The following is a 13199-nucleotide window of genomic DNA, read 5'->3' on the forward strand; positions in this document are numbered from 1 at the left end:
CGCGCAACAGAGTGGAAGGGATGCTCCGGCTCCACGAGGACTACTCCCAACTCACCGATCCGGTGTTTAAGGAAAAAAATGTTCCGGCGCCGATACAAGATGTCAAGGGAGCTGTTCATGGTCATTCTCCGGGGCGTCGGACACTACGACCCCTACTTCCAATGCAGGCTCGATGCAACAGGTGCGCTAGGCTTCACCTCCTACCAAAAATGCTCCGCGGCTATTCGCATGCTCTCATATGGAATGGCTGCTGATATATTCGATGAGTATCTTCGAATGTGTGAGAGCACCTGCCTTGAGGCCATGTATAGGTTTTGCCGAGCCGTGATTGCCGTGTTCGAACAACATTACTGTAGGGAGCCACATGTTGAGGATACAAGATGGCTCTTGTCTATCAACGAGTCTAGAGGGTTCTCAGGAATGATTGGCAGCATAGATTGCATGCACTGAGAGTAGAAGAACTGTCCATTTGGATGATAGGGTCAGTACAACGGGCATGCAGATGGACAGACTGTCATTCTTGAAGCTGTCATATCTCAAGATTTATGGATTTGGCATTCATTCTTTGGCACGGCCGGTTCCAACAAAGACATCAATGTGTTGCACCGATCACCGGTTTTTAACAGGCTAATGGAAGGCAAAGCTCCCCGGATGAGCTATGAGGTTAATGGAAATGAATATGACAAGCCATATTATCTTGCTGATGGCATCTACCCTGACTAGACCACACTAGTGAAGACTGTCCGTAATCCAAACTCCGAGAAAACTATGATGTTTGCCAAGATGCAAGAGGCTTGCAGGAAAGATGTGGAGCATGGATTTGGTGTGCTCCAAGCTCAGTGGGCAATTGTCCGTCACCCGGCAAGAACATGATCGCTGAAGACCATGCATGAGGTGATGACATGCTACGTGATCATGCACAACATGATCGTTGAGAACGAGTGTCCTGATGGCCGCAATGAGAACCACTGGGAATTCCAATGTGAGCTGGTTGCGCCACTCTCTAGGGCTTTATCTTGGGAGAACTATCTGCATATGAATGTAGAAGTCACTGACGAGAACGTGTGCAAACGGCTGCAGACGGATCTGATTGAGTATCAGTGGGCATTGGCTGACCATGAAGACGATGCCTAGAGATTTTCATGTAGACTTTTTAAAATTTAGATGTAATAGCTGATTTCGTGGAAACTGTTTATTTTGTTATTTTCAAACTTTATAATTCATGCCGACGCGGAAATGCGTCGGGCAGCTAGAGGCATCTCCAGACGTAAACGGACGCACGATCAAAAACGGTCTTTCTCGCGTCCACTACGCGATGCAAACGAACGCTCGCGGATACCAATTTAAGTTGCGCCGCTGAAGATGCCCTAAATACCCTCACGCTCGTCCGTTTCCTGATTAGCTGAACCGAACGCGCACCATGCCCACGCGATAGAACCCGTATGAAGAGAAGCGCGAGCGATCTATTAAATGGGCCGAGCCTAGCATGCAAACGCTTCAGCGAAACGGTGCTCAGTAGCGCGCGCTACGGAGTCTTTCCGAAACGTAGGACATACTCCATCGAATCAGTGATCCCACGGTATGATTGCTGCACCCTCACGGAGTCACGGGGCTCTCACAGGCGTTTGGATTTTCGGCCGTCCGATCGAGCTGACGTGGCGCGATCTCGGCCGTCGATTTCGTCCAGGGCGCGAGACCCTCCCACGAACCCGCGTTTTATCCATGGGTCGTGTGAAAGCCCGTCCGGCCCGGCGTGGCTAGCGCTCCACCAATCCCTCGCACGCCTCCTCCTCTCCCAAATCCCCAATCCCGTCGCCCGGTTCCTCCTCCCCAATCCCAGGCCTCGCACCGCGCCCCATTCCCCGACGCTCCTCTCCATCGGCGGCATCCGCTGCTTCGCGCCGCCACCCCGTCGTCATTGCTAGGGCCGCCTCCCCTTCCCGCCCCTTCCTTCCTCAGTCGCACGTCGTCGTCCCCACCCCGACGCTCGCCGTCATAGCCTTCTTCGTCGAGTCAGCGCTCGAGGACGCGGAGCAGAAGCCCTCCACAGGGGCGCTCGTGCTGGAGACGGCGGCGAGGTGAGCACGAAGGAGTTGCAGCCTTGAGGCACCTCCACCTCGCGCCCCACCCCATCTCTCACCCAATCTCCTCCCTCTCCACTCCACATCGTGGTAGAGCCGCCGCCACCACGCCATATCCTCGTCGAGCCACCACCCCATGTAGTGGTCGACCTTGTCGCGTTGCCGTCGCCGTCGCCTGGAGGGAGCATAGGCGGCCGCTCGCACCACCACCGCGGGATGTCGCCATTACCGGGAGGAGGTTTGCGGAAGGGGAATCGGCAGATTGATGCGGGGGATTAAGCAAAGAGTGAACGAGGGTGGCCTCGGGCCGCCAGCGAGCTCGCCCTCTCGTCCTCATGGGGGACGCTGTCGTCCGGGCAACGTCTTCCTGTGCGGTCTCCGGCTCTATCGGGAGATTTAGGATGACGGTCTACGCGGCCTTCGCTCTTCGGTACTGTCGGGAGATTGAGGCGGACGGTCTACGCGGCCTCCGGCACTGTCGGGAGATTGGGGAGGATGGTCGTCCAGCTCAGAGATCCGGCCTCCTCATCTCCATCCACATCACCAGGACGCGCACCTATAGCTTGACCCTTACACCGTCCTCTGAAGTGCTTCTCCCAGATATGGCTCAACACTGTTGATTCAACAGGGCTTGGTGATGCGGCTCCGGCACAGGCTGTATGGCCTTGTTTTCCAAGGTGATTGCTCTCCTGTTTGGCTATCTCTAATCATCGTGGATTGGTTTATTTTTTGGTAATCACTTAGTAGATTCTCATACATTACGCATACTTGAAATACTTGTTGATTGGGTAGCTGCACAAACTGACTGATTTAATGTTTTTTTCGTAGATTGATATGTCATCGGAGACGGTACATCTGATGAGTATTAGGATGGTGTTGTGCGAGTCTTTTTAATTTTTTCCTCCTGAGTACTGTACAAATATGAGAGATATTCATGCATCTCATATTGTGGAAGAATACCTTGGTGAGCATACTATAAACCCTGATGTTCTCTTCAACTCAAGAATAAATTTTGGTATGATTTTGCACATTGCCATCATAGAAATTTGAATGTACATGTGAAGTATAATTATTAAACTTCTGTAAAGTTCTTAATACTCCCTCTGTTCCGAATTTGTTGTCGCTGATTTATTTTGTGCATGGGCTTTCTTAGAACAGAGGGAGTACTTTATTTTATGCATGGGCTTTCTTTAGAAACTATTGAGAATTTGGGATTTGTTTACATTGCTTAGAGACATTTTGCACCAGATTATCTGCCTCTTATTGTTGACGTAAATAAGAAGGCCTTTTCTCATATTTGTGCAAGTTAATTTTGCTCTTACAGATTCAATCTCATGTTATTTTTAGGTATTTCGGTTGTATATGGTATTCTGCTTTTATTATTTTGAAAATATGCTAAATGTAATTGCTCAAGTTCTGAACCAACTTATAGCTCAAGTTCTTACTATCTTTCTGAATTCATTTTTAATGTTTACATTGTGTTCTGTATTTATAGATTCGCTGACTAGATGAGCAAGGTAACCAAGCTGAGGAGAGACCTGTTGATTTGGACTTGCGGGAGCGTGTCTCAGATGGCTACATTATCGGGGTTTTCGGATTTCCTCTTCATATGTTATTCTATAGTCGAGCTGATTGAAGTGTACTGTTGCAACTTGTGTGTATGTGTTTACCAATGCTGCAGTAGGTAAATGAATTTTAATGGGCATACACATTAGAAGAAATCAATGTGTTTCACGATGAAATATGATTTACAAGTGCATGAGGAAGGACATTTTCTTTAAACTTACTGTTTGCAAATTCTCAGATAGGGATTTATATGTACACAGACTTAGTAGGTTCAGTCTCTTCACATTCATTTTATCATATTGCGGATGCCACCATCCCAAATGATTTTTTCACCAGAAATTCATGGATATACAGTTTGTGATGTGTTCTCTGCTCCATTGACTGTGACCACTGGCCCCTCAGCTTGCAGATGCCGCCGTCATTGCTTGGTTGGGATGGACGCCACGAGATTTGGTGTGGTCGAGCACCATCGAGGTAAGTTTTTCCACTTCGTCCAATTTGGTCATGTCTCACGACTTTCCCCTTTCCCCATTTACATTATCTTTTCTATACGTTTGTTCCAGATCTAGGAATCTATAAACCGATGTGATTCAATCTAACAGCTATTTATATAAAATCTAGGAATTTTAATCATTTAACCATATGTAGTTCCTCTTCCAAGTTCTTACCGTATCAAGTTATACTCTGTTTGTAAGGTACAACATTTCTTGCAGGGCCTATCATCAGCAATCAATTACGCTTCGCAACACATTTTTGGTTAAAATGGTAGTGATGTTTCAAATATGACCTTGCTGCATCTGGTCCTTCCAAAGGTACGTACATAACTTTTATTACTGCCTCCATTAGGGAGTATATATTATTCCTACCCCCTTCTCTTCCAGTGCTCTCACATTCCTTGAAAACCTATACCACTGCAGTATGTCCAACTGATAATTGGAACAGTTAGTTAGGTATGTCCAACTGATAATTGGAACAGTTAGTTAGGTATGTTCAACTGATGATTGGAAGGGTTTCTGTAGATATGTCCATCTGATTTTTGTTGAAAGAAGATTTTATTTGTAATTCCGTTGGGGAGTCACTTTCTTTCGATATGTTGGCAAATGCCCAACATCTTGGGCTGGCAATAATCCCAAAGATTTTGTCATCTTTGTCTATTTTTTTTATCTAGACCTAACTTCCAAAGGTACCTACACTCATCTTTTTTCATATTATTCCGATCCCCTTCTCTTCCAGTGCCCTTACATTCGTACATGTTTTGCTTAGAAGGAGCTGACTTGCCTGATCGATCATCATGAACGTGTGTCACATGAAGTATTTATTTCCTTGAATTGTTTACCATGATCTTATTTGTAATGGGCCACTGTCTATTTCGGTAACACAGAAGGCATTGTTATTATTCTTTATCTTGATCAAGCAAAAGGATGTAGTTCTATGATTCCTGGAGTGGGTAAATTGCTTATGGTTCAGGTACATCTTGATCGATACCTAAATATTTAGTTATTCGAGTCTCTTCAATGGATTTAACATGGTCATACCTCTTCTCTTGCGGGATGCTTTTATCATTCTAGATTTGGCATGAAATCAGTTATATTAGCTTATTTCTGCTCTGTTCTGCTATTCAATTATATGATTTTTATAATTTAGCTTTCATACATTTTTTACTCAAACAAACTTATTTACATAGGTAATGACACTGTTAAATTGACACTCAAACCAAGTTTAATATAAATTTACGTGTGCAAGATTGATTATATATCATAGATTTTTTTTGAATGAACTAACAGCCTATATAAATTGATCACATAAATTAAATTTACGTATGAAAAGTCATAGTTCATAAGCAGTTAACCATGCAGTTGTCCATTATTCTGCACTAAGGTGGCATAAGAACTTTCATAAATTATTAAGTCACACTTTTGCAGTAGCACCTTCAACCTACAAAATAAAACTTAAAAGCTGCATATGAGCACACAGATTACGAGTCAAATATGCATCATATCTAAGCTCAATATTGCAAACACTGAAGAAAGACAGAAGGATAATTTACCATATACTTCTTCTCTTATTGGTTGATTATTTATAGTTCATAAAAATTACACTGAAGAAGAAAATTGTTATTTGGAAAATTCCCCACCTCCACAGTCCACACACAGTGCCATTGATTTCCCTTTCACATCTCCATATTCTTAATGGACATTCCATTGTATGGTTATGCGAACTCCAGTGTGAATCTTGGAGTAATATCTGTGTAAGGGGTGTGCTATATTGGAAAACACTGCTAAACCTGCCTTGTCCTTTTTTTTACATAAACCTGCAAAAAAATTCTTTCAGTTTTTTCATGAGTTCACCTTGATGCAGATGACCGTCTACCTTTTGTCTGATCTCTAAATTGGTAATTAGTTGTTGGCACATTTACGAGTACATGTCACGCCTATGTCACCATCACACTCAAACAGATAATCGAAACATCTGGCAGATGAGTCTGGTTTTCCTCCACAGAAAGGCTACACCCACATAGGCTAGAAATTTCTGTACTTACAATTAATTATCCCAAGGAACAAAGATGATACATTAGCGTGTATACTTATAATTGTACCAAGATGCACATTTTATTCATGATGATAAAGTACACTTAAGATTGTCATAATTTCTTTCTTTTTTTACATGTAGCACATATAGTAATTTAACTAGATTTACATATATGGTTATTTTTAGCTGAAGATCACATGTGTAAACTAGAACTTCAAGGCGTGCAGTGGCCCCTATCCTTAATGACAAGTTTACATCCAATTTTAGTTGGAAAACCTGTTCAAGCGTTTATCTCATTGTTTCAAGCCTTTTCAAAAGGATTACCTAATAATCCTGTATCAATGATATTGTCTATATCGGTTCATCTGTATTCAACCTTATTCCTTTTCTTTCTTCATCCCTTCTATGAAACTGTATTGTAATTGCACTCATATTCGACTATATTTTGTTGGTATAGACATGACTGGGTATAGATGCAGATGTATGTCTTCAACTTGGTTGACCTGTAAATCACCTAAAAGATGAACCAGCATGGCTCAGACATGCATAGCCTTTTGAGCCGGTGAAGGCTCGGATAACTGGTGGGCACCGTAGTACAATTTATGACTATAGAGTGATAGTTTTTAATCAGTTTGTGCTTTGTTTTATCTTACATTTATATGTTAGCTACAGAATCAAGAGTTTATAAACATGTTTACCTGTTATTGTATCATTTTTATTATCATTTAGTCTAAATGCCTTTCCGAGTAAATCGTTGTGCGAGAAACAAACACTGGTGGCAAGATGTTTTATTCATAGTTTATTGCCCGCCCTTTTGGGGCAAGCCCTGATCTAACATTCTGATCTTAAGTGGTTACTTATAGTGGTCTTGCTTATGGTCAGTCGGTTATGGTTACACTTTTATGCAACCATGAGATCATCTTCTTGGAGTTGTCCCATTAAAATTCAGGAAAATGCTTTAGCATACCATGATTACTTATGCTGCATGATTGGTCTTCACATATATGCTCATACCCATCTTCTTTTCTTGCCGCAGATACATGGGTGATCGTGGTGATCGCCTCACTCCGGCTTGCAGTGATGTGTAATATCAAATGCCTGTTGCTTTATGTCTAGATGTACTCCTGCCCCTTTGCCGCAGATTCATGTATTATTACTTTGCCAATGGTTTACCTTAACTGTCTATTCCTAGATTGACTTAGTGTTCTACCTTATTACAACTTATGGCTTCCAAGATTACTTCAGTTAAAGGAAGAGGCCTACCGCTATGACTTCGATGGGAATCCTACAGATTACGAGGTTTGATCATCGTTACCTGAACTATCACTACTTGTGTGTCAGTACCTCTGGTCTCTGTTTCGAGTATTGATCTCTGATCATGGAGTCATTGTGTTTGAACAGCTTTGCTTTAAACCTGAATGGTACCCACTCCATGTGTTTAGCTATTGTAATCTCTGAACAATGTGTTCATGTCCGTATTGTAATATATTTTCCTATTTTCTCACTTGTGTTTGGCACATTTCTCTACTTCATTATCTGTAATTACCTCTCTGATGGTGAATGGAATGTTAACCACTCATGTTTCCTCTACATTATGGTGGTTCTCACACACGTCTGGTAGAAAAGGAATGCTTTAAATATTTGTTATTGTTTACAGTCTCTCTGTATGTTTATTTAGATTCTCCCAAAGTGTTGAGGTACCATTTAAGATTATTCGAGTCATTCTATATATCGTATACATTTCCCCATTATCTTCTTTGGTTACTTTTATTTGGTCTCATTTTCTATGGTAGCTTGAAACATGTTTTTACAATCTAAATATTATTTGTTTATAAGAAAAAAATGTTAAGCCAGATATAGATATTTGCTTTTGTACTTCGTTCTGGAACGCCATGCCTTATTCATGTGTCTGTTCTTTTGCACTTCACGTTTTCTTATATGTTTCAACTTCACGAGATAATGACTTTGAACTGGATAATTCAAATTTATAAATATTATCGTTTTTTCAACTATTTTTTACTGTTGAGATGTGAAATCCACGGGGCCGTGCGCCAAGGCGCACATCTAAATCTAGTATCTTCTAAGCTCCCAGGGTTGCGAGCTCCTGTCGTTGCTCCACGTTTTCCTCCAATCTGGTAGCGACACACATGACCTTCTCACAGTTTCGTTTGCATTTTTTTTACAGTCGGTACCACGTACCACCGAAAAGACGCCAGGGTCCTTCATAGGCGGTTCGTTCGATGATTTTATCGCTGAAGCAGCAAAGTCTATCTGGAAACCTCTTTTTTCTTTTTTCTTTGAGAAGTTATCTGGCAACGTCCTGATCCCTTCTCCAACTTCCTGATCCGCTCCTCTACCTATGTTCCGCCTCCTCCCGCCGCCTCCAGGTGCATCCATGCGCCTGTTCTCCCCGTAGGTATATCGGCTGGCCAAAGAGTCGTTATGTCGGTTCGCTGGGACTACGTGTGGATTTCGGCATTGCCAGGCCAGGAAGAGGTGAATTTTTTCACGGTAGGTCGCTCGTGCCTCGCCGCCGACACAACGGCTTCATGTAGCGACGCCGACCGTGAAGCTCGAATTGATGCATTGAGGCCGTCGATTTTAGTTCCCTTGCAGATTCAGGTATCCTTTCCGGGATGAGCAGCCGAGACAGCCTACGGCGTTCTCGTGCACTAGCTGCCACGATGCCACCGCGCTGTCTCCGGCCACAATGTTGGCCAGAAATCATTTTTGTGTTCTCAGCGCTCGCCCATGGTTCCGATCTACCCAACGGCATGTTCCGGGCAGCTTACATCGGGGTCAAGGCCTCAAGGGCACTGCCTACATGAGGGACCACGTCGGCGGGGAGAGATACCACTACGATGTGTTTGAGGAGCGGGCAGAGGCCGTCGACTGGAGAGAGAAGGGCGCCGTAGCCCCTGTCAAGAATCAGGGCCAGTGCAGTGCGAAATTTCTCCTCTTCAGAGTTTCTATATATGATGGTTAGATGTGATTCCTATATTCGCTGAATTGAAATCTCGGATCTGAAGGCGTCAGTGTTAATTTTACCTTAGTTCTACTGGATACCAAATCAATGATTAAAACTCTTGCCGTTTTTTTTTTTGCGGGTAAAAACTCTTGCCGTTGTGCTAAAAAGAATTCAGTTTGGCTTTGGTTGGCAGAAAAAAAGCACGGAAGGTTTGGTTAGTTGTTGTCTAATTGCTTACAAATGTTTTTATTATCTTCAGTCTTCATATTTTGGTTAGGTATGAAGAAATAATATAGGCCAATGGGGCAATGGTATTTATGCTTCCTTTAAGTTTTGCTGCGCTTTTAGTACTCTAGCATTCTTTCCATATCACCTGAATTTCTAATATTGTGATTTTTGCTATCATAATTCCACAGGAATAATTGTTTCTAAAGGAATGACCATGCCGGAGATGATCAGATGATTACATAACTAGGACGTGCACCTATAAGATCCAGGTTAGCAAATGCTGACTGCATGCGGCTTAAAATATAATCAGTATATCAAGTATACTCTGCAGCTTCGTGAAATTGCATGTATTTCTTTTTTCGGTCATTCATGATGATGTTCTCTCAATCTTGTTACAACTCGGTTTGGAGTTGGATAATCAACTGCATGTATGTGTTACTGTTATGTTAGTTCTAATCACATAGCTATCTTTATCGAAAAAATCACATAGCTATACCCTGCAGTGTTCTAATCACTGGTAAAATATATATTCATTTTGCAAGTATGGGCATCAATCAAAGTGCCAAGCACACCTAATAGATGTTTCAACGAAGTAGTTATGCACTGTTGAGTTTGCAGGTGGTGCCAACTGATGACATAAATGTTGTTTTGCCAAAAACAAAATATATAGCTCATATGTCGAAAACATGGAAAAAATATATATCTTTGAGGCGACTATAAGAAATAACGCGTGCGGCAACGCGTGCGAGGTCCTTCTAGTACTGATATATATGGGCTACCTTGCATTTACTTGATGGTGGTTCAAGTTTTCTGGTGGCGAGTACCATGTCAAGTACTTCCAGTTTTGCAGAATTAAAACAGAGACATATACTACTTGCAAGATGTGTGGTTATGCAGATGAGGCGGCTTTGTTTCACGCACTGACTCAATGCGATCGTGCAAGACTTTTTCGGTTCGCTATGGCTATGTATAAATAATAAAGTTTTTAATGATAAGAATTATTCTCTTTTGCAAGTTATATACAGATGTACCACTATTTTTCGTTCGGGGTCTGTACTGCAAAGAGTGAAGAACCGTGACCTCTTTACAAAGGTCTGTACACGGTTGAAGGATACGGCGGCGAATACTTTTTCCCTACATGGTTAGCAACATAATCTACGGATTGGACCACCACTTTCTTCCTAGGCGTTCTACAATTGCTCATGTTTGATATGTAATTCGCTCTTTTTATTTTTACTTTGCGATACTTGAGACTCTTGTGCATCTTGGTTATACAGATCTTGGTTACACAGAGGCTGGGTGTAATTGATAGATTAACTAATAAAGTGCACATTATAGAAAAAAGGCTTTTTGGGTTTGGTCAGTGGATTGGACTTAAAACTTCCTAAACTACACAACATATCCCGGGCGTGGGGATATACTCACACGAAATTTCTTCGATAATAAAGAGGCAACACTTGTAGTCTCGGTCATGTGGCGTACATTGCCCAGATTCATCAACACAAGAAATTACATAAAACATAACTGGGTAACTAAAAATAGTAAACTAAATTCTCTAGGGATCATCTATGGCACGGCACCACTCCTTGCATATAAGAGCTTTCTCATGGTTGCAGTGAAACGACTTGCATTTGGAAAAGGGCAGTTGATCCACCAACGGTACAACTACTTGTGTCTGACTATACCTGTGCATTTCTCGGGCTGGGGTGGGCCTCGGACCGGGCCGACCAAAGCCCGACGGGAAAAACCTTGGCCCCGGCCTGGCCCGACCGTCGGGCCAAAAATGGGCCCAAGCCCGGCCCGCCATAGTGAAAGCTCGTCGGGCCTCGGGCCGGGCCGCTTCAGTAAATGGCATAAAATCACGGCCCAGGTCTGGCCCAGCCCAAGCATCGGGCCAAAAAACCAGGCCCAGACCCGGCCCGGAGACATGGTCGGGTCGGGCTTGGCCTAGGAATTTCGGGCCGGGCCGGGCTGCCCATGGCCAGGTATAGTATGACTATCTCTTATGCCATGTACAAGGTGCTCAGAGCGATAATTACAAAAATAAACCAAAAAAGCTTCACAAGCACATATGCTTATTTCTACATTTAGCGGTGTCTAGTTAAGTATATGTGTTTTATAAATAAGCATCGAGCTTAAGTAAACCCAATTTATATTTTCAAAAACTCTCTAAGCACTTCACATTGTGCATGCCTTTAAATGGGCTTTCTTAAAGGCTATTAAGTTCCCCATCTATAAAGAGGGGAAGCCTCGAGCATTCAACGAATATGTGTAAATTCTTTGCCAACAGCTTAGAGAAATGACATGTTTGGCGGTGTACATGAACCTACTGTAAATTCTTTGAAGCCCTTTTTTGTAGAAAAAATTGTATAAAACATTGGAGCATGCACTCCGCACAAAACTAAACATGACATCTGAACTTTTCTATGGGAAAACTATTCCGCATACACGCACTAGGTACATGGTTGCAAGGGAAATTTCACCGTGTTGTTAAGGAAGGACCATGAAGCCACATAAAATCAGTAACCACAAGATGGCTGAAATCCGTAAGATCGAAGTCACCAAACCTTATGAAGCAGTGTTTATCTATAATATTACCATCACCATTACATGAAACATAAAAAATGTTTTTTCAACCAAGCTTGCACCATTCTCCCACTGCAACTCGTGGCACATTCAACATATTTTGGTTGTATTCATTCAAGCAATGGTCTGAAGCTTGAAAACTATGTGCTAACACTTATGGTTTATATGCAATGCAGTGGAACTGTCAAGGAATGTTATCATTTGCACCCGCAATTATTACGTATGATACACTCTAGTACCTAAATATTAGGCTATGTCATCTTTGTGTGGGGTGACCTCTACCATGCACATAGGATCGAAGAGTGTATATTAATGGCCAACAAGATGAATCCAAATATCCAATTAATTATTGCACCCTTGTCTAGTAAAAAATTAAGATGGATGGTAAGCTTAAAAAAAACATGTTGGCCACCTTATATCAGGCACAAAGATATGGGTGATCTTTGTCCGTGTATGAAATGAGGTACATAATGACATTTTGGAATCATTGTATTGAGAGCCATTCCAACCCCAACAATACCAAATACATTTAGCTAACACTATGACTTCATTGCGGCCATGTCTTTGCAGTATAAGTCAGAAATCAATTTAAATACATTGTACCAGTGGTCTCAATTATGGTTATGAAAACCAGATAGCGGCGTAGATCTCCTCATCTAGCCCAGACAGATAGATGTTACTCATACCGGCACTAACTCTGGATTTGGGCTAGGAATAAGCCACTGTGAAAGGGGCAGATAGATCATCTCAAAGTAAATTATTGATCCAATGCATACTAAAAAGAAGTTACAAATTATATTAAATTTTTATACTTTTTAGATTTCATTTGTCCCAATATATATTATTGACAAGTATACTTTATATTACTGATAGGTAACCAAAACGATTTTGTTGAAATATTCATCATATTTTACCGCCAATGTTTCTAAGACACTAGAATTAAGGAACACCACAAACATTATTTACATCACATACTGCACTTCTAATTTCACCTATCTAAGCTATCTCAAGTGCCAATCCTTGATCTCATTTTCCGTGAAGAAATTATTTTTGCAATGTCTCCTGATATCTGAACACATGCATACACCTTCATTCGTACAAGAAATGAAGGAAACTCTCACAAATAACAAAATAAGTTACACAAAATAAATATAGTGTGTGAACAAACCTCTCATAAATATTTTTGTATATTCTAGAACTCTCTATTTACTACACATCCATAATTACTAATGCTATTAACT

The 13199-nt window shown here is 41.9% G+C and overlaps 2 long non-coding RNA genes across 3 annotated transcripts; both read left to right on the forward strand.

Annotated features, from left to right (window-relative positions):
• The first annotated feature begins 2027 nt into the window (after nucleotides 1–2027).
• Nucleotides 2028–6181, forward strand: LOC124667719. 2 transcript variants are annotated; one of them, XR_006991378.1, is made up of 5 exons: nucleotides 2028–2758; nucleotides 2910–3045; nucleotides 3577–3765; nucleotides 4050–4121; nucleotides 4361–6181. It is a non-coding gene; the product is annotated as an uncharacterized LOC124667719 (long non-coding RNA). The 2 variants fall into 2 exon arrangements; XR_006991377.1 differs by having other exon boundaries at nucleotides 3577–4121.
• A 1138-nt stretch (nucleotides 6182–7319) lies between these two features.
• On the forward strand, nucleotides 7320–7755 carry LOC124667720. The gene is made up of 2 exons (XR_006991379.1): nucleotides 7320–7475; nucleotides 7578–7755. It is a non-coding gene; the product is annotated as an uncharacterized LOC124667720 (long non-coding RNA).
• The last annotated feature ends 5444 nt before the right edge of the window (nucleotides 7756–13199 follow it).

The sequence above is a fragment of the Lolium rigidum genome, chromosome 6 (genome assembly GCF_022539505.1).
Source record: "Lolium rigidum isolate FL_2022 chromosome 6, APGP_CSIRO_Lrig_0.1, whole genome shotgun sequence".
Lineage (NCBI taxonomy): Eukaryota > Viridiplantae > Streptophyta > Magnoliopsida > Poales > Poaceae > Lolium > Lolium rigidum.